Source organism: Rana temporaria, chromosome 4 (genome assembly GCF_905171775.1).
Source record: "Rana temporaria chromosome 4, aRanTem1.1, whole genome shotgun sequence".
Taxonomy (NCBI): Eukaryota; Metazoa; Chordata; class Amphibia; order Anura; family Ranidae; genus Rana; species Rana temporaria.
Genome location: NC_053492.1, coordinates 480,818,478 through 480,842,319, shown reverse-complemented (window position 1 = coordinate 480,842,319; position 23,842 = coordinate 480,818,478). Strand labels below are relative to the sequence as shown.

Here is a 23,842-nt window from a genome sequence, read left to right as displayed (position 1 = left end):
CCCAAGTTCCCTACGCCAAGCACGCCATTTCCAAGATGGAAGCTACTTTCCAGCTAGATACTGAGGTTCTCATTGATCTACAAAGTGCCCCAAGTTCCCTACGCCAAGAACACCGTCCTTTATTTCCAAGATGGAAGCTACTTTCCAGCTAGACACCAAGGTTCTCACTGATCTACAATGTTTTCCAAGTTCCCTACGCCAAGCACGCCATTTCCAAGATGGAAGCTACTTTCCAGCTAGATACTGAGGTTCTCATTGGTCTACAAAGTGCCCCAAGTTCCCTACGCCAAGCATGACATTTCCAAGATGGAAGCTACTTTCCAGCTAGACACCGAGGTTCTCATTGGTCTACAAAGTGCCCCAAGTTCCCTACGCCAAGCACGTCATTTCCAAGATGGAAGCCACTTTCCAGCTAAATACTGAGGTTCTCATTGGTCTACAAAGTGCCCCAAGTTCCCTACGCCAAGCACGCCATTTCCAAGATGGAAGCTACTTTCCAGCTAGATACAGAGGTTCTCATTGGTCTACAAAGTGCCCCAAGTTCCCTTACGCCAAGCACGCCATTTCCAAGATGGAAGCTACTTTCCAGCTAGACACAGAGGTTCTCATTGGTCTACAAAGTGCCCCAAGTTCCCTTACGCCAAGCACGCCATTTCCAAGATGGAAGACACTTTCCAGCTAGACACCGAGGTTCTCATTGATCTACAATGTTTTCCAAGTTCCCCACACCAAGAACACCATCCTTTATTTCCAAGAAATTAGGTCACTTTTGGCTAAACATGAGGTTCTTTTTTACAAAATTGTAATTTTATTGAGTTATAAAAAGGCAAGTAAAACAGAAAACTGTATCATAAGGTACAGAAAAATATTGAAAACATCAACATAATGACATCACAGAGATTGTTCAAAAGAAAACAAAAGAAAACAAAGCAAATGGCAGCTGCCCAGTGTCCAAAGACGCGGATCACAGGAGGTTTACAAAATAATATAAACAAACAACTCTTATGCCGCGTACAGACGGTCGTTTTTTGTGATGAAACAAAACGACGTTTTAAATCATGAAATAAAACGACGTTTTTGAAACATCATTTTCAAAAACGATGTTGCCTACACACCATCGTTTTCTCACAATGCTCTAGCAAAGCGAGGTTACGTTTCACCACTTTTTTCCATTGAAGCTCGCTTCATAACTAGCTTCTGGGCATGCGCGGGTTTAAAAACGTCGTTTGAAACGTCGTTTTTTGGTACACACGGTCAATTTCTGTGAAACAAAAAACGACGTTTTGAAAAACGACACAAAAAATTCGAGCATGTTCGAATTTTATTTTTGGTCGTTTTTTTGAAGACATAAAACGACGTTTTGCCCACACACGATCATTTTAAATGACGTTTTTTAAAACGTCGTTTTTTTTCATCACAAAAAACGACCGTCTGTACGCGGCATTAGGTAAGCAGTGAAGGTATAAAAGAGGCAATAACATAGACCAGAGGAACTTCTCACCCTTCTAGGGCTGTGACCCCCTGATAACATTTCCCAAGTTGTGGGGACCCCTAACAGTAAAACTATTTTCGTAGCGTGGGTTGTCCGCACCCGGGGCGAGACAAGTAATTTACGCCCCTCACCCGCAGTACTTTTAATGACAACTATAATCGCAGGTAGTGTCACTCACTGTCTCCGGCTTCAGTGGGGTAGATTCACATACCTTTTGCGGCGGCGTATCTCCAGATAAGCCGCCGTAATTTGAAATCCGCGCCCGCGTAGCGTTATGCCGATTCACAAAGGCAGTTACGCTGAAAAAATAGGCTTCCTCCACCGACGTAACTTGATTGCGGCGGCGTAGGATTGTGTGCAATATAACTTTGGCCGCTAGGGGCACTTCCGTTGTTGTCGGCGTAGAATATGCTAATTTCCTAGATACGCCGATTCACAAATGTACGTGCGCCCGGCGTTCGTTTTTTACATCGTTTGCGTAAAGGCTTTTTCGGCGTAAGGTTGTTCCTGCTATTAGGAGGCGCAGCCAATGTTAAGTTTGGACGTCGTTCCCGCTTCAAAATTTGAATTATTTACGTCGTTTGCGTAAGTCGTTCGCGAATAGGGCTGGACGTAATTTACATTCACGTGGAAACCAATACGTCGTTAAGCAATGCACACTGGGATATGTATACGGACGGCACATGCGCCGTTCGTAAATCACGTCAATCACGTCAGGTCATCACATATTACCATAAAACACGCCCCCCTTCCCACTTTGAATTACGCGAGCTTACGCCGGCCCCATTTAAGCTACGCCGCCGCGACTTACGGAGCAAGTGCTTTGTGAATACAGCACTTGCTCCTGTAAGTTACGGAGGCGTAGCGTAAATACACTACGCTGCGCCGCCGTAAATTATAGCGTAGCTACGTGAATCTACCCCAGTGTGTCTCCAGCTCTGTGGAGTCTCATAGCAGAGACACCTATGCTGAAATCAGGAGATGGGGTCTCCTCCAGCCCCTCCCACTTCACATTCCTCACCAGTCAGCTGACCTCTAGTCCCTGCCCCCCCAGCTATGCCACAAACTGAATGGGCGCCTGCGAAGAGGCTGAGTGAGCGGCTGCGGGCTCCAGGAACAGCCCAGATGGGTGGCCGCAAAAATGCAGTGGGAGAGTGATGCAGGCTTAAGGAACAGCCCAGGATTCGGTGACCCCTGGTAAATCATCATTTGACCCCCGAGGGGGTCCCGACCCCCAGGTTGAGAACCACTGCTCTAGAGTGTGGGGGAGAGGTTCACCTTCCAGCAGGACAACGACCCTAAAGTACAGCCAGAGCTACAATGGAATGGTTTAGATCAAAGCCTATTCATGTGTTAGAATGGCCCAGTCACAGTCCAGACCTAAATCCCATTGAGAATCTGTGGCAAGACATGAGAATTGCTGATCACAGACGCTCTCCATCCAATCTGACAGAGACAGAGATATTTTACAGAGAAGAAGAATGGAGGAGAAATGTCCCTCTCTAGATGGGCAAAGCTGGTAGAGACACCCCCAAAAAGACTTGTAGAGAAAGGGGGTTCTACAAAGTATTGACTCCGGGGGGCGCCATACAAATGCCCCCCCCCCCCACACTTTTGTGGAAAATCATTTTTCATACCACAACTGACCACCAGCACTCCTTTCCTGAACCGGCTGCCATGCATTTGTTCCCCCCCCCCCCCAGGCATTGGCTGAAAGAAGTCGTAGTTCAGTTCTGTTGTCACCCAGGAAGGCTTCACCGGCGTACCTGACTGCCTGCAGCCTTAAAGCAATTACACCGCCACTCACTTCCATGGAGCCACTTACAAAGAACTTACTCAGAGGTGAAGATTCTTCTTCTTATCTCCTTCACTCATCATCATTGTTCAAGAAGCTTATGTCGTGAGAATCCCGGGGCCCCCTGGGGCCCAATGGTGACCTCTGGAGTCAGGGACAGCTGACATCCTTCTGTGTAGAGCCAGGCATGGAGTGTGTAATGATAGATAGATGGGGGCGCCAGACACTTCTTGGATGCAAAGAGATTTATTGTCTCTGTGGGAGAGAGGGGTCGGGGCCGGGACACCCTCTGGTAGTTGCAGACTCTGAGACTTCTATAGAAAGACAGCCATGCAGGGAAAATACCGCATTTATCGGCATATACCGCGCGCCGGCGTATAGTGCGCACCCCAAGCTGAGAAGGGAAGTTTTGGGAAAAAAATTACATTTTGGATGTCTTGCCCGGCGTCCGTCTGCGGCCTTGCCGGCGTCCGTCTGCGGCCTTGCCGGCGTCCGTCTGCGGCCTTGCGCGGGGTCCGTCTAGCCCTGTCGGTGTCCGTCTGCTGTCTTGCCCGGCGTTCATCTGCGGCATTGCGCGGGGTCCGTTGAGTGTTGTGGGTGTCCGTCTGCTGTCTTGCCTGGCGCCGTCTGCGGCCTTGCGCGGGGTCCGTCCAGCCTTGTCAGTGTCCGTCTGCTGTCTTGCCCGGCGCCGTCTGCGGCCTTGCGCGGGGTCCGTCTAGCCCTGTCGGTGTCCGTCTGCTGTCTTGCCCGGTGTTCATCTGCGGCATTGCGCAGGGTCCGTTGAGTGTTGTGGGTGTCCGTCTGCTGTCTTGCCTGGCGCCGTCTGCGGCCTTGCGCGGGGTCCGTCCAGCCTTGTCAGTGTCCGTCTGCTGTCTTGCCCGGCGCCGTCTGCGGCCTTGCGCGGGGTCCGTCCAGCCTTGTCAGTGTCCGTCTGCTGTCTTGCCCGGCGCCGTCTGCGGCCTTGCGTGGGGTCCGTCCAGCCTTGTCAGTGTCCGTCTGCTGTCTTGCCCGGCGCCGTCTGCGGCCTTGCGCGGGGTCCGTCTAGCCCTGTCGGTGTCCGTCTGCTGTCTTGCCCGGCGCCGTCTGCGGCCTTGCGCGGGGTCCGTCCAGCCTTGTCAGTGTCCGTCTGCTGTCTTGCCCGGCGCCGTCTGCGGCCTTGCGTGGGGTCCGTCCAGCCTTGTCAGTGTCCGTCTGCTGTCTTGCCCGGCGTCCGTCTGCGGCCTTGCGCGGGGTCCGTCTAGCCTTGTCGGTGTCCGTCTGCTGTCTTGCCGGCGTCCATCTGTGGCATTGCGCGGGGTCCGTTGAGTGTTGTGGGTGTCCGTCTGCTGTCTTTCCCCGCGTCCATCTGCGGCCATGCGCGGGGTCCGTCTAGCCCTGTCGGTGTCCGTCTGCTGTCTTGCCCGGCGTCCGTCTGCGGCCTTGCGCGGGGTCCGTCTAGCCCTGTCAGTGTCCGTCTGCTGTCTTGCCCGGCGTCCGTCTGCGGCCTTGCGCGGGGTCCGTCTAGCCCTGTCGGTGTCCGTCTGCTGTCTTGCCCAGGGTCCGTCTGCGGCGTTGCGCGGGGTCTGTCGAGTGTTGTGGGTGTTTGTCTGCTGTCTTGCCCGGCGCCGTCTGCGGCCTTGCGCGGGGTCCGTCTAGCCTTGTCAGTGTCCGTCTGCTGTCTTGCCCGGCGCCGTCTGCGGCCTTGCGCGGGGTCCGTCTGCTGTTTTGCCTGGTGTCCGTCTGCGGCGTTGCGCGGGGTTTGTCTAGCCTTGTCGGTATCCGTCTGCTGTCTTGCCCGGCGTCTGTATGCGGCGTTGCGCGGGGTTTGTCTAGCCTTGTCTGTGTCCGTCTGCTGTCTTGCCCGGCGTCCGTCTGCGGCGTTGCGCGGGGTCCGTCGAGTGTTGTGGGTGTCCATCCGCACCTTGCCCGGGGGTTGCGTTCCCTTGTGTGTTTGAATTTGGCACGCTGTGCAGAGCCGGATTTCCTGCGCTCTCGGCTCCTCTCGCGTAGTTGCGGGCGTGGCCGAGCTTAGCCGAGTGCGCAGTACACTCGGCTCGGACAATGTCAGAGACAGCGGCGTATATCGCGCACCCACGATTTTTCCCTGATTTTAAGGGGAAAAAAGTGTGTGGTATACGCCGATAAATACGGATATTATTAGTCTACATTTATGAAGAAAGTTTTATTTTTTGAATTTTTTTATTCGACGTTTTGTAGCAGAAAGTAAAAAAAAATATTATTATTTTTTCCCCCCAAAATATCAGGCTATTTTTGTATATAGCGCAATTAAAAAAGAGATGATCAAATACCACCAAAAGAAATCTCTATAAATGATACAAATTGTATTTGGGTCCAGCGTCGCACGACCGCGCAATTCTCAGTTAACTACTTGGTTGAACGGCGGATGTGTGAAGTGGAATATCATTGTAACGGCAGCAGACTGCCATATTTCCCGTATTCCTCTTCAACAGCGGGCGGTCCGCTTTCAGATAAAAGTGGTCTCTGTCGCGGATTCGCAGCAAGATCATTTTTTATCGGGCAATCTCAGTATAAATACAGCTGTTCTGTGAAGCCCTCAGAGGTTTGTTAGAGAACCTTAGTGAACAAACAGCATCATGAAGGCCGAGGAACACACCAGACAGGTCAGGGATGAAGTTGTGGAGAAGTATAAAGCAGGGTGAGGTTATAAAAAAATCTCCCGAGCTTTGAAGATCTCACGGAGCTTCTGTTCAATCCATCATCGGAAAATGGAAAGAGTATGGCACAACCGCAAACCTACCAAGACACGGCCGTCCACCTAAACTGACCGGGCCGGGCAAGGAGAGCCTTCATCAGAGAAGCAGCCAAGAGGTCCCATGGTAACTCTGGAGGAGCTGCACAGGAGCTGCACAGCTCAGGGGGGAGAATCTGTCCACAGGACAACTATTAGTGGTCTCTCCACAAATCTGCCCTTCATGGAAGAGTGACAAGAAGAAAGACATAAGAAGTCCTGTGGGGGAGGGGACACAGCAACCATGTGGGGGAGGGGACACAGCAAACATGTGGGGGAGGGGACACAGCAAACATGTGGGGGAGGGGACACAGCAAACATGTGGGGGAGGGGACACAGCAAACATGTGGGGGAGGGGACACAGCAAACATGTGGGGGAGGGGACACAGCAAACATGTGGGGGAGGGGACACAGCAAACATGTGGGGGGAGGGGACACAGCAAACATGTGGGGGAGGGGACACAGCAAACATGTGGGGGAGGGGACACAGCAAACATGTGGGGGAGGGGACACAGCAAACATGTGGGGGAGGGGACACAGCAAACATGTGGGGGAGGGGACACAGCAAACATGTGGGGGAGGGGACACAGCAAACATGTGGGGGAGGGGACACAGCAAACATGTGGGGGAGGGGACACAGCAAACATGTGGAAGAAGGGGCTCTGGTCACATGACACCAACATTCAACAAAAAACTTGTGTGGAAACTAACACTGCACATCACCCTGAACACACCATCCCCACCGTGAAACATGGTGGTGGCAGCATCATGTGGTGGGATGCTTTTCTTCAGCAGGGACAGGGAAGCTGCTCAGAGTTGATGGGAAGATGGATGGAGACAAATACAGGGCAATCTTAGAGGAAAACCTGTTTGAGTCGGCAAAAGACTTGAGACTGGGAGGGGGGGGGGGGGGGGTTCACCTTCCAGCAGGACAACGACCCTAAAGTACAGCCAGAGCTACAATGGAATGGTTTAGATCAAATCCTATTCATGTGTTAGAATGGCCCAGTCACAGTCCAGACCTAAATCCCATTGAGAATCTGTGGACAAGACGTGAAAATTGCTGATCACAGACGCTCTCCATCCAATCTGACAGAGCTTGAGATATTTTACAGAGAAGAAGAATGGAGGAGAAATGTCCCTCTCTAGATGTGCAAAGCTGGTAGAGACCCCCCAAAAAGACTTGTAGAGAAAGGGGGTTCTACAAAGTATTGACTCCGGGGGGCTCCATACAAATGCCCCCCCCCCCCCCCACTTTTCACATAGGTACAGTAGTTTTCTGCCATTCTATAGGTGTGTACGATTTGAAATCTTGACATGTTTGGTATCTATTTACTCGATGTAGCATCATCTTTTTTATGTTACCAAAAAAACATGGCTTTATACTGTAGTTCTGATCACTAAAATGTATTTTTGTGTCTCTTTACCTAAAAATTAGTGTTTGATAAACAGCGGCGCAAATATCATGTGACCTAAAAAATTGCAACAGTCGCCGTTTTATTCTCCAGGGTCTCTGCTTTCAGAAAATATTGTAATTTTCTAGCAAAAAAATATGATTTCAACATTTGTGTGAAAAAAAGTAAAACATTGCCCCGGATGGCGAGAGGGGTGTGGGGGGGGGGGGGTAAAGCACAAAGCCGCACCAAAGCTACATGTCTGCGTTTTCATGTCCTCCTATTGATGTCTATGGGATGAAAATTGCACCATGTAAAGCTCACGCCGCACCATGTTACATTGATGAACGGACACCATAGAGATTCATGGGATTTGGATTGCCATGAATCGCAGCAGATGCAGGAGAAAAGCTCACTAGTGTGAAAAAGAGAAAACTAGTGCAGACGTCACATGGAAGAACCGTTGAGCTGCGATATATGAGATTTCTGACTTTAGGTTTATTATCGCTGGAAGGTGAAGTATCTAAAGGCAAAACTTCGTGTTCCACTCGGGGTGACACAGGAAGTGTCTGAACCCCCCAATCAGGTTTCCTATATAAGAGATTTGTCTTCAGATACTTCCTGAGGAGAGATAATATAGAAATATATCCCTCCGTATATTTATAATATATCCCTCCGTATATTTATAATCTATCCCTCCGTATATTTATAATATATCCCTCCGTATATTTATAATCTATCCCTCCGTATATTTATAATATATCCCTCCATATATATATAATCTATCCCTCCATATATATTTATAATCTATCCCTCCATATATTTATAATCTATCCCTCCGTATATTTATAATCTATCCCTCCATATATATAATCTATCCCTCCATATATATATATAATCTATCCCTCCATATATATATATAATCTATCCCTCCATATATATAATCTATCCCTCCATATATATATATAATCTATCCCTCCATATATATATATAATCTATCCCTCCATATATATAATCTATCCCTCCATATATATATATAATCTATCCCTCCATATATATATAATCTATCCCTCCATATATATATATAATATATCCCTCCGTATATTTATAATATATCCCTCCATATATATATATAATCTATCCCTCCATATATATATATAATCTATCCCTCCATATATATAATCTATCCCTCCATATATATAATCTATCCCTCCATATACACAGCACTGAGCCCTCATTATGTAATCAGAAAACAGTTACAAAGTATCATCAGAGATGACGCCATGCGGAGTGATAGAGAGGAGCAGCAATGGTGGCGGGCCCCCCTGGATTAGGGGCCTCCGGGTGAAAGGATAAGAGAAGTGGGTACCTGGTGGGCTCTGGCAGTGCCCGGGTGTCAGGCTCGGTGTCAGGGTGCCCGGGTGTCAGGCTCGGTGCCTGGGTGTCAGGCTCGGTGTCAGGGTGTCCGGGTGTCAGGCTGACAGGCTCGATGTCAGGGTGCCAGGCTCGGTGTCAGGCTCGGTGTCAGGCTCGGTGTCAGGGTGTCCGGGTGTCAGGCTTGGTGTCAGGGTGTCCGGGTGTCAGGGTGACACGCTCAGGTGTACAGGGCACACAGGTAAACAGGACGGCTCGGTATCCAGGCAGCGGGCGCGGTGTGAAGTGTCACTCCCGGGGCCGAGTCTCCCATTGTCATGTTAATACCTGCGGGGAGAGACACACCTGAGTGTACTTGACAGCAATGGGACTCTCTGCAGGAGAGCCCGGCATTAACCCCTTCACTGCCTGGAGAAGAGATCTCCGCTACAGGCCAATCAATAAAGAGTGAGAGAGAAAAGAGGAGAAGAGAGGGAGAGACAAAGAGAGAAGAGAGAGAGAAGAGAGAAGATAGAGAGAAAAGAGTGAGGAAGAAGAAGAGAGGAGAGAAGAAGGAGGGATAAGAAGGAGATGGAGAAAAGGAGAGAGAGAGAAAAGAAAGGGAGAGAGGATAGAAGAAGAGAGAAGAAGAAATAAGAATAGAAAAGAAGAGAGAGAGAGAAAAAGAGAGAAGAGATAGAGGACAGAGAAGAAGAGAGAGGGGAGAGAAGAGAGAAATGGAGAATAGAGATATAGAGAAGGAGAGAGAAGAGATATAGAAGGGAGAGAGAAAAGTGTGGGGGGGGTGAAGAGGGACAGGAAAGAGAGAGAAGGAAGTGGTGAAAGAAGAAGAGAGAGAGAGAGAATAGATATATAGAGAAGGAGAGAAGAGGAAGGAGAGAGAAGAGATATAAAAGAGAGAGAGAAGTGTGTGGGGGAGAGAAGAAGAGGGAGAGGAAGGAGAGAGAAGAGAGAGATGGAGAATAGAGATATAGAGAAGGAGAGAGAAGAGAGGTGAGAGAAGAGATATAGAAGGGAGAGAGAAGAGTGTGGGGGGGGGGGGAGAAGAGGGAGAGGAAAGAGAGAGAAGGAGAAGAGAGAGAAGAGGGAGGAGAGAGAAGAGGGAGGGAGAAGAGAGATATAGAGAAGGAGAGAAGAGGGAGGAGAGAGAAGAGATATAAAAGAGAGAGAAAAGTGGGGGGGGGGGAGAAGAGGGAGAGGAAAGAGAGAGAAGGAGAGGAGAGAGAAGAAGAGAGAAGAGAGAGATGGAGAATAGAGAGAGAGAGAGAGAGAAGAGGGAGGGAGAAGAGAGATATAGAGAAGGAGAGACGAGTGAGGAGAGAGAAGAGATATAAAAGAGAGAGAGAAGTGTGTGGGGGAGAGAAGAAGAGGGAGAGGAAAGAGAGAGAAGAAGAGAGGTGAGAGAAGAAGAGAGTGTGGGGGGGGGGGGGAGAAGAAGACGGAGAGGAAAGAGAGAGAAGGAGAGGAGAGAGAAGAAGAGAGAGATGGATAATAGAGAGAGAGAGAGAGAAGAGGGAGGGAGAAGAGAGATATAGAGAAGGAGAGAGAAGAGAGGTGAGAGAAGAGATATAGAAGAGAGAGAGAAGAGTGTGTGTGGGGGGGGAGAAGAAGACGGAGAGAAAAGCGAGAGAAGGAGAGGAGAGAGAAGAAGAGAGAGATGGAGAATAGAGAGAGAGAGAGAGAAGATGGAGGGAGAAGAGAGATATAGAGAAGGAGAGAAGAGGGAGGAGAGAGAAGAGATATAGAAGAGATAGAGAAGAGTGTGGGGGGAGAAGAAGAGGGAGAGGAAAGAGAGAGAAGAGGGAGGAGAGAGAAGAGAGAAGGAGAGGAGAGAGAGAGAAGAGAGAAGAGCGAGATGGAGAATAGAGAGAGAGAGAGAAGATGGAGGGAGAAGAGAGATATAGAGAAGGAGAGAAGAGGGAGGAGAGAGAAGAGATATAGAAGAGAGAGAAGTGTGTGGGGGAGAGAAGAAGAGGGAGAGGAAAGAGAGAGAAGAGAGAAGGAGAGGAGAGAGAGCTTTACTCCCCTTCCCATCCAATCCCCTGATTCGGCAATGTTGGGGTGGATTTGATCCCGCCATCTATTGAAGTTTAGAGGAGAGAGAAGTATTCAGTGGAGATTTTGATTTCTTTAATTTGCAGTAAAGAAGAAGTATGGGGGGGGGAGGGGGGGAAGCTCTTCTGATTGGAGGTCTCCGATGGTCTCGGGGGGAACACTCAGTTCTGCACTCCAGTGATCTGCACTGTACATTGGGGTGTGAATGGGGCCCACAGGAAACGATTGTCTTGTGCAATCCTCCTCGGGGTCCCGAGCTTCTCTCCACATACAAAGGTGTGAAGAGCTCTGAGTGCGGATAAAGAAGAGTCACCAACACAACTCAGGATCCTCTAATCCATCTCCTCTCATCCTAAACCTGAGAGAGGGATTAGGAGAAAGAAAGGAGGGGGATTAGGAGAGGGGAGAGAGAGGAAAGAAGAGGGGGGAGAGGAGAGAAGAGAAGGGGGAGAGAAGAGAGAGGAGAGGGGGGAGAGAAGGGGGGAGAGGAGAGAAGAGGGGGTGGAGAAAGAAGAGGGGGGAGAGAGGAGAGGGGGGAGAGGAGAGAAGAGAAGGGGGAGAGAGAGGAGAGAAGAGGGGGGGAGAGAGGAGAGGGGGGAAGAGAAGGGGGGAGAGAGGAGAGAAGAGGGGGTGGAGAAAGAAGAGGGGGGGAAAGAGGAGAGGGGGGAAGAGAAGGGGGAGAGAGGAGAGAAGAGGGGGGGGGAGAGAGAAGAGGGGGGGGAGAGAGAGAAGAGGGGGGAAGAGAAGGGGGGAGAGAGGAGAGAAGAGGGGGTGGAGAAAGAAGAGGGGGGGAGAGAGGAGAGGGGGGAAGAGAAGGGGGGAGAGAGGAGAGAAGAGGGGGTGGAGAAAGAAGAGGGGGGGAGAGAGGAGAGGGGGGAAGAGAAGGGGGGGGAGAGAGGAGAGAAGAGGGGGTGGAGAAAGAAGAGGGGGGGAGAGAGGAGAGGGGGGAAGAGAAGGGGGGAGAGAGGAGAGAAGAGGGGGTGGAGAAAGAAGAGGGGGGGAGAGGAGAGGGGGGAAGAGAAGGGGGGAGAGAGAGGAGAGAAGAGGGGGTGGAGAAAGAAGAGGGGGGGGAGAGGAGAGGGGGGAAGAGAAGGGGGGGAGAGAGGAGAGAAGAGGGGGTGGAGAAAGAAGAGGGGGGGGAGAGGAGAGGGGGGAGAGAAGGGGGGGAGAGGAGAGAAGAGGGGGTGGAGAAAGAAGAGGGGGGAGAGAGGAGAGGGGGGAGAGGAGAGAAGAGGGGGTGGAGAAAGAAGAGGGGGGAGAGAGGAGAGGGGGGAAGAGAAGGGGGGAGAGAGGAGAGAAGAGGGGGTGGAGAAAGAAGAGGGGGGGAGAGGAGAGGGGAGAGAAGGGGGGAGAGAGGAGAGAAGAGGGGGTGGAGAGAAAAGAGGGGGGGTAGAGAAGAGAGAAGAGAAGGGGGGGAGAGGAGAGAAGAGGGGGTGGAGAAAGAAGAGGGGGGGAGAGAGGAGATAAGAGAAGGGGGGAGAGAGAGGAGAGAAGAGGGGGTGGAGAAAGAAGAGGGGGGGAGAGAGGAGAGGGGGGAAGAGAAGGGGGGGAGAGGAGAGAAGAGGGGGTGGAGAAAGAAGAGGGGGGGAGAGGAGAGGGGGGAAGAGAAGGGGGGAGAGAGAGGAGAGAAGAGGGGGTGGAGAAAGAAGAGGGGGGGAGAGGAGAGGGGGGAAGAGAAGGGGGGAGAGAGAGGAGAGAAGAGGGGGTGGAGAAAGAAGAGGGGGGAGAGAGAAGGGAGGGGTTTAGGACCCCGTACACACAGCCGGATTCCCGGCCATAATCTCTCCTCGCAGTTTTCCCGCCGTGTGTACGGAGGTATCAGAAAGAAAATGCAAAATATGAATTGATAAATAATAATAAAAGGATAGAAAGAGAGAAAAAGAGAAGGAGAGAGGGAAAGAGAGAAGGAAGGAAGGATGAAGGAAAAAGAAAAGAGAGAAGGAAGGAGAGAGAGAGAGAAGGAAGAAAGGGAGGGATGGAAGGAGAAAATGAAGAGGAGGAAGGAAGGATGGAGGAAAGAGAGGAGGATGAGGAAGGAGAGGAGGATCAGGAGGAAGGAAGGAGGAGGAGGAGGATGAGGAGGAAGGAGAGGAGGATGAGGAGGAAGGAGAGAAGGATGAGGAGGGAGGAAGGAGAGAAGGATGAGGAGGAAGGAGAGAAGGATGAGGAGGGAGGAGGGAGGAAGGAGAGAAGGATGAGGAGGGAGCAAGGAGGAAGGATGAGGAAGGAGAGAAGGATGAGGAGGGAGCAAGGAGGAAGGAAGAGGAAGGAGAGAAGGATGAGGAGGGAGGAAGGAGAGAAGGATGAGGAGGGAGCAAGGAGGAAGGATGAGGAAGGAGAGAAGGATGAGGAGGGAGGAGAGAGGAAGGAGAGAAGGATGAGGAGGGAGCAAGGAGGAAGGATGAGGAAGGAGAGAAGGATGAGGAGGGAGCAACAAGGAAGGAAGAGGAAGGAGAGAAGGATGAGGAGGGAGGAAGGAGAGAAGGATGAGGAAGGTGGAAGGAGAGGAGGATGAGGAGGAAGGAAGGATAGAAGGATGAGGAGGAAGGAAGGAGGAAGGAGAGAAGGGAGCAAAGAGGAAGGAGAGGAGGATGAGGAAGGAGAGGAGGAAAGGAGGAAGGAGAGAAGGATGAGGAAGGAGGAATGAGAGGAGGATGAGGAAGGAGGAATGAGAGGAGGATGAGGAAGGAGGAATGAGAGGAGGATGAGGAAGGAGAGGAGGATGAGGAGGAAGGAAGGAGAGGAGGATGAGGAGGAAGGAAGGAATCATGTTTAAAAAAAATAAAGACTAACAATGTTGCGTTTGTTGCACACGTCATGCTGATCAGATTTTGGACCCTTTCACACGGATGTGCCTTTGATGCGTTCCTATTGGCTCACACACGGATGTGCCTTTGATGCGTTCCTATTGGCTCACACACGGACGCCGCATGCAGGACCTTTTTTTAAAGTGCAGAGGCACATGGGATTTCATGGGGAATAATTTTCATGCTCTTTTGTCATCCTGGAAAATCGCAGAAAGGTGCATCAGTGTGAAAGGGGCCTTCAGCTTTCATTTTTTTCCCAGCACAAGAAAAATGACAGCTGTGACCTGATTGGTTCCTGCAGGATGTTCTCTTTGGCCGGGGATCGCACTGTCAGAGCTGTGATTTGGGGGATGAGTCGGGTCACCAGAGGATCTCCCATCCTGTGGGGTCACTAGAGACCGGCTGTGACCGTGAACTCTGTCCCCGGGGTCACTAGAGACCGGCTGTGACCATGAACTCTGTCCCCGGGGTCACTAGAGACCGGCTGTGACCGTGAACTCTGTCCCCGGGGTCACTAGAGACCGGCTGTGACCGTGAACTCTGTCCCCGGGGTCACTAGAGACCGGCTGTGACCATGAACTCTGTCCCCGGGGTCACTAGAGACCGGCTGTGACCGTGAACTCTGTCCCCGGGGTCACTAGAGACGTCTCTGTGGCCATGAACTCTGTCCCCGGGGTCACTAGAGACCGTCTGTGGCCATGAACTCTGTTCCCGGGGTCACTAGAGACCGTCTGTGACCATGAACTCTGTCCCTGGGGTCACTAGAGATCGTCTGTGACCATGAACTCTGTCCCCGGGGTCACTAGAGACCGTCTGTGACCATGAACTCTGTCCCCGGGGTCACTAGAGACCGTCTGTGACCGTGAACTCTGTCCCCGGGGTCACTAGAGACCGTCTGTGACCATGAACTCTGTCCCCGGGGTCACTAGAGACCGTCTGTGACCATGAACTCTGTCCCCGGGGTCACTAGAGACCGGGTGTGACCATGAACTCTGTCCCCGGGGTCACTAGAGACCGTCTGTGACCATGAACTCTGTCCCCGGGGTCACTAGAGACCGGCTGTGACCATGAACTCTGTCCCCGGGGTCACTAGAGATCGTCTGTGACCATGAACTCTGTCCCCGGGGTCACCGCTCCGTCTGGCAGTTTCCATTCCCGGATAATGATGACGTCACAGATCAGCTGACTTCTGATCACAGATTTCTCTCTCTGACTTCTTCACCCGAAACTTCTCCCCGTGCCCCAAAATCCCATCCCAGTGACCGGAGACTCGCAGCCTTCCCAGTGCCTCCCATCCAATCACTGACTCCGGCTCTCCCCCTCCTCTCACCGCCTGCCAGCCTGATGTGAGATTTCAGGTGGTGTGCAGAGGACCTCCATCATTAAAGGGAACCTGTTCTCCTAGAAATACGGAGCTGGATTGTGTTGTGAAGGGGTGTGGGGTCATCGATCGGGGTCGTCATCTTTCGGGGTCAGCGATCACCAAACTGTGAAGCATGAAGATGACGGCTTTGGAGTTTTGTATTCTATAAGATGAATAAGCGTTGCCCCGCCCACATTTTTCTTTTTTTAGTAAATAGCGGTTCAGGGAAGACGATGTCATAGAATATGAAGAGACACTCCCCCCATCTCCTGAGTGTCTGCATTTAAAGGGGAAGTACACACAATATATACCGGTACTAAAGATCAGAGTATCTACAGTCCAATCACTGTGTACAAAGGACGGACTCTCCTCATTACACGCGCATTCTCCGCTTCCTCCTCTACCTCCTCGCCAAACAAGTCTGGAAGTCATTCTGAAAACAATACCCCCCCCCCGGGGCTAATGTCAGGTCCGGAGTGTTAATGGATGGGAGATCTTTAGTTCTGACATCCTTTTTACAATGATGTAGAAAAACGGGCTCCGTACTGCGGCCCGGGGGGTAATATTCCATCCACTGACACCAACAATGGGGCACAATTCCTTCCATTATTGCCAACAATGAGCCCCTAACCCTAACCATGACCCCATCCCCAACCATAACCCTATCCCTAACCATAATCCTATCCCTAACCATAACCCCATCCCTAACCATAACCATAACCATAACCCTATCCCTAACCATAACCCCATCCCTAACCATGACCCCATCCCTAACCATAACCATAACCCCATCCCTAACCATAACCCTATCCCTAACCATGACCCCATCCCTAACCATGACCCCATCCCTAACCATAACCCCATCCCTAACCATAACCCCATCCCTAACCATAACCCTATCCCTAACCATAACCCTATCCCTAACCCCATCCCTAACCATAACCCCATCCCTAACCCTATCCCTAACCATAACCCCATCCCTAACCCTAACCATAACCCCATCCCTAACCATGACCCCATCCCTAACCATAACCCTAACCATAACCCCATCCCTAACCATGACCCCATCCCTAACCATTACCCCATCCCTAACATAATCCTATCCCTAACCATAACCATATCCCTAACCATAACCCCATCCCTAACCATAACCATATCCCTAACCATAACCCCATCCCTAACCATAACCATAACCCTAACCATGACCCCATCCCTAACCCTATCCCTAACCATAATCCTATCCCTAAGCATAATCCTATCCTTAACCATAACCCCATCCCTAACCATAACCCCATCCCTAACCATAACCCTATCCCTAACCATAACCCTATCCCTAACCATAATAATATCCTTAACCATAACCCTATCCTTAACCATAATCCCATCCCTAACCATAACCCCATCCCTAACCATAACCCTATCCCTAACCATAATCCCATCCCTAACCATAACCCTATCCCTAACCATAACCCTATCCTTAACCATAATCCTATCCCTAACCATAACCCCATCCCTAACCATAATCCCATCCCTAACCATAACCCCATCCCTAACCATAATCCCATCCCTAACCATAACCCCATCCCTAACCATAACCCATCCCTAACCATAACCCTATCCTTAACCATAACCCCATCCCTAACCATAATCCCATCCCTAACCATAACCCCATCCCTAACCATAATCCTATCCCTAACCATAACCCCATCCCTAACCATAACCCTATCCCTAACCATAACCCCATCCCTAACCATAACCCTATCCCTAACCATGACCCCATCCCTATCCCTAACCATGACCCCATCCCTAACCATGACCCCATCCCTAACCATAACCCCATCCCTAACCATGACCCCATCCCTAACCATAACCATAACCCCATCCCTAACCATAACCCTATCCCTAACCATGACCCCATCCCTAACCATAACCCCATCCCTAACCATGACCCCATCCCTAACCATAACCCTATCCATGACCCCATCCCTAACCATAACCCTATCCCTAACCATAACCCTATCCCTAACCCCATCCCTAACCATAACCCCATCCCTAACCCTATCCCTAACCATAACCCCATCCCTAACCCTAACCCCATCCCTAACCATGACCCCATCCCTAACCATAACCCTAACCATAACCCCATCCCTAACCATGACCCCATCCCTAACCATAACCCATCCCTAACCATAATCCTATCCCTAACCATAACCATATCCCTAACCATAACCCCATCCCTAACCATAACCCCATCCCTAACCATAACCATAACCCTAACCATGACCCCATCCCTAACCCTATCCCTAACCATAATCCTATCCCTAAGCATAATCCTATCCTTAACCATAACCCCATCCCTAACCATAACCCCATCCCTAACCATAACCCTATCCCTAACCATAACCCTATCCCTAACCATAATCCCATCCCTAACCATAACCCTATCCCTAACCATAACCCTATCCTTAACCATAATCCTATCCCTAACCATAACCCCATCCCTAACCATAATCCCATCCCTAACCATAACCCCATCCCTAACCATAATCCCATCCCTAACCATAACCCCATCCCTAACCATAACCCCATCCCTAACCATAACCCTATCCTTAACCATAACCCCATCCCTAACCATAATCCCATCCCTAACCATAACCCCATCCCTAACCATAATCCTATCCCTAACCATAACCCCATCCCTAACCATAACCCTATCCCTAACCATAACCCCATCCCTAACCATAACCCTATCCCTAACCATAACCCCATCCCTAACCATAATCCTATCCATAACCATGACCCCATCCCTAACCATGACCCTATCCCTAACCATAACCCTATCCCTAACCATAACCCTATCCCTAACCATAATCCCATCCCTAACCATAACCCTATCCCTAACCATAATCCTATCCCTAACCCTATCCCTAACCATAATCCTATCCCTAACCCTATCCCTAACCATAACCCTAACCATGACCCTATCCCTAACCCTATCCCTAACCATAACCCTATCCCTAACCATAATCCTATCCCTAACCGTAACCCTATCCCTAACCGTAATCCTATCCCTAACCATAACCCTATCCCTAACCATAACCCTATCCCTAACCATAACCCCATCCCTAACCATGACCCTATCCCTAACCATAACCCCATCCCTAACCATAATCCTATCCCTAACCATAACCCCATCCCTAACCATAACCCCATCCCTAACCATAATCCTATCCCTAACCATAATCCTATCCCTAACCATAATCCTATCCCTAACCATAACCCCATCCCTAACCATAACCCCATCCCTAACCATAACCCCATCCCTAACCATAATCCTATCCCTAACCATAATCCTATCCCTAACCATAATCCTATCCCTAACCATAACCCCATCCCTAACCATAACCCTATCCCTAACCATAATCCTATCCCTAACCATAACCCCATCCCTAACCATAACCCCATCCCTAACCATAACCCCATCCCTAACCATAACCCTATCCCTAACCATAACCCTATCCCTAACCATAATCCTATCCCTAACCCTATCCCTAACCATGACCCTATCCCTAACCATAACCCTATCCCTAACCATAACCCTATCCCTAACCATAACCCTATCCCTAACCATAACCCTATCCCTAACCATAATCCTATCCCTAACCATAACCCCATCCCTAACCATAACCCCATCCCTAACCATAACCCCATCCCTAACCATAACCCTATCCCTAACCATAATCCCATCCCTAACCATAACCCCATCCCTAACCATAACCCTATCCCTAACCATAACCCTATCCCTAACCATAATCCTATCCCTAACCCTATCCCTAACCATGACCCTATCCCTAACCATAACCCCATCCCTAACCATAACCCTATCCCTAACCATAACCCTATCCCTAACCATAACCCCATCCCTAACCATAACCCTATCCCTAACCATAACCCTATCCCTAACCATAACCCCATCCCTAACCATAACCCCATCCCTAACCATAACCCCATCCCTAACCATAACCCCTTTCTGATGAATTTATGATTATTTGCACATTCACTTTACTTACATTTGACATTTATTATCTCTGTCACATTAGCACTTTATATTTCTCTGAAGCTCGGCACCATATATTGTTTTTTTATATTGTATTCCAGTGCCGGCTGCAACCGATATTTATAGCGCCGGAATATCTACCATTATAATAATAATAATACAATGTTACATTGTTTCCTGATCTACAAGATTTCTGTTAGTTGAACTGGATGGACTTATGTCTGTGACTACAAACCCCCCCCCCCTCAGACTCGCAGTGCTCTGCCCCCCAGGTGGAAGAGTCCTCCCCACACCCCCTCACCTGTCAGAGTCGCAGTGTTCTGTCCCCCCCACACCCCCCTCACCTGTCCGAGTCACAGTGGTCTGGCCCCCCCCACACCCCCTCACCTGTGAGAGTCGCAGTGGTTCGTCCCCCCCACACCCCCTTACCTGTCTGAGTCGCAGTGGTCTGCCCCCCCAGGTGGAAGAGTCCCCCCACACCCCCCTCACCTGTCAGAGTCGCAGTGGTCTGTCCCCCCCCTCACCTGTCAGAGTCGCAGTGGTCTGTCCCCCCCTCACCTGTCAGAGTCGCAGTGTTCTGTCCCCCCCCTCACCTGTCAGAGTCGCAGTGTTCTGTCCCCCCTCACCTGTCAGAGTCGCAGTGTTCTGTCCCCCCCTCACCTGTCAGAGTCGTAGTGGTCTGAAAAACCCCCACACCCCCCTCACCTGTCAGAGTCGCAGTGTTCTGTCCCCCCCCTCACCTGTCAGAGTCGCAGTGTTCTGTCCCCCCCTCACCTGTCAGAGTCGCAGTGTTCTGTCCCCCCCTCACCTGTCAGAGTCGCAGTGTTCTGTCCCCCCCTCACCTGTCAGAGTCGCAGTGTTCTGTCCCCCCCTCACCTGTCAGAGTCGCAGTGTTCTGTCCCCCCTCACCTGTCAGAGTGGCAGTGTCCTGTCCCCCCCTCACCTGTCAGAGTGGCAGTGTCCTGTCCCCCCCTCACCTGTCAGAGTCGCAGTGTTCTGTCCCCCCTCACCTGTCAGAGTTGCAGTGGTCTGGCCCGGCGCCCGCTGTGGCTCTTCACAGGTCGGTGAGGTTCCGGCACCTTTGTTTGCTGGATTGCTCTCTACAAGTTCTTTCCATCACACGGCGCTCTGAGCCTCGCTCACCGGGGAGATCAGACCCATGGCAACCGCATTCCTCCTCGCAGTGCCAGGGTGTAATTAGAGTGCCCCCGGGGGGGTGACGGTGTCACACAAATGCCTCCGCAGTCCTCATACATGCCGTGATATCTATACACATACAGATACATTGTTACCTTCCTCCATTGTTCACTTTCTTCCGGAACTTCTGGACGGTTCACTTTCTACGTTCAACCATCAAATCAATCATCTCTATGGGGGCTGGTGTGGCCCTTCTCTATGGGGGCTGGTGTGGCCCTTCTCTATGGGGGCTGGTGTGGCCCTTCTCTATGGGGGCTAGTGTGGCCCTTCTCTATGGGGGCTGGTGTGGCCCTTCTCTATGGGGGCTAGTGTGGCCCTTCTCTATGGGGGCTGGTGTGGCCCTTCTTTATGGTGTGGCCCTTCTCTATGGGGGCTGGTGTGGCCCTTCTCTATGGTGTGGCCCTTCTCTATGGGGGCTGGTGTGGCCCTTCTCTATGGGGGCTGGTGTGGCCCTTCTTTATGGTGTGGCCCTTCTCTATGGGGGCTGGTGTGGCCCTTCTTTATGGTGTGGCCCTTCTCTATGGGGGCTGGTGTGGCCCTTCTCTATGGGGGCTGGTGTGGCCCTTCTCTATGGGGGCTGGTGTGGCCCTTCTCTATGGGGGCTGGTGTGGCCCTTCTCTATGGGGGCTGGTGTGGCCCTTCTCTATGGGGGCAGGTGTGGCCCTTCTCTATGGGGGCTGGTGTGGCCCTTCTCTATGGGGGCTAGTGTGGCCCTTCTCTATGGGGGCTGGTGTGGCCCTTCTCTATGGGGGGGCTGGTGTAGCCCTTCTCTATAGGGGCTGGTGTGGCCCTTCTCTATAGGGGCTGGTGTGGCCCTTCTCTGTGGGGGCTGGTGTGGCCCTTCTCTATGGGGTATGGTGTGGCCCTTCTCTATAGGGGCTGGTGTGGCCCTTCTCTATGGGGGCTGGTGTGGCCCTTCTCTATGGGGGCTGGTGTGGCCCTTCTCTATGGGGGCTGGTGTGGCCCTTCTATATGGGGGGGCTGGTGTGGCCCTTCTCTATGGGGGCTAGTGTGGCCCTTCTCTATGGGGGCTGGTGTGGCCCTTCTCTATGGGGGCTGGTGTGGCTCTTCATTATGGGGGGGGCTGGTGTGGCCCTTCTCTATGGGGGCTGGTGTGGCCCTTCTCTATGGGGGGGCTGGTGTGGCCCTTCTTTATAGGGGCTGGTGTGGCCCTTCTCTATGGGGGGGCTGGTGTGGCCCTTCTCTATGGGGGGGCTGGTGTGGCCCTTCTTTATAGGGGCTGGTGTGGCCCTTCTATATGGGGGGGCTGGTGTGGCCCTTCTCTATGGGGGCTAGTGTGGCCCTTCTCTATGGGGGCTGGTGTGGCCCTTCTCTATGGGGTATGGTGTGGCCCTTCTCTATGGGGGCTGGTGTGGCTCTTCATTATGGGGGGGGCTGGTGTGGCCCTTCTCTATGGGGGCTGGTGTGGCCCTTCTCTATGGGGGCTGGTGTGGCCCTTCTTTATGGGGGCTGGTGTGGCCCTTCTCTATGGGGGCTGGTGTGGCCCTTCTCTATGGGGGCTAGTGTGGCTCTTCATTATGGGGGGGGCTGGTGGCGCCCCTTCTCTATGGGGGCTGGTGTGGCCCTTCTCTATGGGGGCTGGTGTGGCCCTTCTCTATGGGGGCTGGTGTGGCCCTTCTCTATGGGGGGGCTGGTGTGGCCCTTCTCTATGGGGGCTGGTGTGGCCCTTCTCTATGGGGTATGGTGTAGCCCTTCTCTATGGGGGCTGGTGTGGCCCTTCTCTATTGGGGCTGGTGTGGCCCTTCTCTATGGGGGCTGGTGTGGCCCTTCTCTATGGGGGCTGGTGTGGCCCTTCTCTATGGGGTATGGTATGGCCCTTCTCTATGGGGGCTGGTGTGGCCCTTCTCTATGGGGGCTAGTGTGGCTCTTCATTATGGGGGGGGGCTGGTGGCGCCCCTTCTCTATGGGGGCTGGTGTGGGCCTTCTTTATGGGGGGGCTGGTGTGGCCCTTCTTTATGGGGGCTGGTGTGGCCCTTCTCTATGGGGTATGGTGTGGCCCTTCTCTATGGGGGCTAGTGTGGCTCTTCATTATGGGGGGACTGGTGTGGCCCTTCTCTATGGGGGCTGGTGTGGCCCTTCTCTATGGGGGCTGGTGTAGCCCTTCTCTATGGGGGCTGGTGTGGCCCTTCTCTATGGGGGCTGGTGTGGCTCTTCATTATGGGGGGACTGGTGTGGCCCTTCTCTATGGGGGCTGGTGTGGCCCTTCTCTATGGGGGCTGGTGTGGCCCTTCTCTATGGGGGCTGGTGTGGCCCTTCTCTATGGGGGGGCTGGTGTGGCCCTTCTCTATGGGGGCTGGTGTGGCCCTTCTCTATGGGGGCTGGTGTGGCCCTTCTTTATGGGGGCTGGTGTGGCCCTTCTCTATGGGGGCTGGTGTGGCCCTTCTCTATGGGGGCTAGTGTGGCTCTTCATTATGGGGGGGGCTGGTGGCGCCCCTTCTCTATGGGGGCTGGTGTGGCCCTTCTCTATGGGGGCTGGTGTGGCCCTTCTCTATGGGGGCTGGTGTGGCCCTTCTCTATGGGGGCTAGTGTGGCTCTTCATTATGGGGGGGGGCTGGTGGCGCCCCTTCTCTATGGGGGCTGGTGTGGGCCTTCTTTATGGGGGGCTGGTGTGGCCCTTCTTTATGGGGGCTGGTGTGGCCCTTCTCTATGGGGTATGGTGTGGCCCTTCTCTATGGGGGCTAGTGTGGCTCTTCATTATGGGGGGACTGGTGTGGCCCTTCTCTATGGGGGCTGGTGTGGCCCTTCTCTATGGGGGCTGGTGTAGCCCTTCTCTATGGGGGCTGGTGTGGCCCTTCTCTATGGGGGCTGGTGTGGCTCTTCATTATGGGGGGACTGGTGTGGCCCTTCTCTATGGGGGCTGGTGTGGCCCTTCTCTATGGGGGCTGGTGTGGCCCTTCTCTATGGGGGCTGGTGTGGCCCTTCTCTATGGGGGGGCTGGTGTGGCCCTTCTCTATGGGGGCTGGTGTGGCCCTTCTCTATGGGGTATGGTGTAGCCCTTCTCTATGGGGGCTGGTGTGGCCCTTCTCTATTGGGGCTGGTGTGGCCCTTCTCTATGGGGGCTGGTGTGGCCCTTCTCTATGGGGGCTGGTGTGGCCCTTCTCTATGGGGTATGGTATGGCCCTTCTCTATGGGGGCTGGTGTGGCCCTTCTCTATGGGGGCTAGTGTGGCTCTTCATTATGGGGGGGGCTGGTGGCGCCCCTTCTCTATGGGGGCTGGTGTGGGCCTTCTTTATGGGGGGGCTGGTGTGGCCCTTCTTTATGGGGGCTGGTGTGGCCCTTCTCTATGGGGTATGGTGTGGCCCTTCTCTATGGGGGCTAGTGTGGCTCTTCATTATGGGGGGACTGGTGTGGCCCTTCTCTATGGGGGCTGGTGTGGCCCTTCTCTATGGGGGCTAGTGTGGCCCTTCTCTATGGGGACTGGTGTGGCCCTTCTCTATGGGGGCTGGTGTGGCCCTTCTCTATGGGGGCTAGTGTGGCCCTTCTCTATGGGGGCTGGTGTGGCCCTTCTCTATGGGGGGGCTGGTGTAGCCCTTCTCTA

The 23,842-nt window shown here is 52.3% G+C and overlaps 1 protein-coding gene across 2 annotated transcripts in view; it reads right to left on the bottom strand.

Annotated features, from left to right (window-relative positions):
* The window catches only part of TOGARAM2 (TOG array regulator of axonemal microtubules 2), a 109,346-nt gene extending 88,619 nt beyond the window's left edge, over positions 1-20,727 (bottom strand). Inside the window, exon 1 of one of the 2 annotated variants that reach the window (XM_040351861.1) lies at positions 20,097-20,727. The gene's annotated coding sequence lies outside the window, so the exon portion shown is untranslated. Of the gene's footprint in view, positions 1-8,799; positions 9,153-20,096 lie in introns of those variants that run through there. The other variant, XM_040351860.1, reaches the window with a different exon arrangement.
* Positions 20,728-23,842: the final 3,115 nt, after the last annotated feature.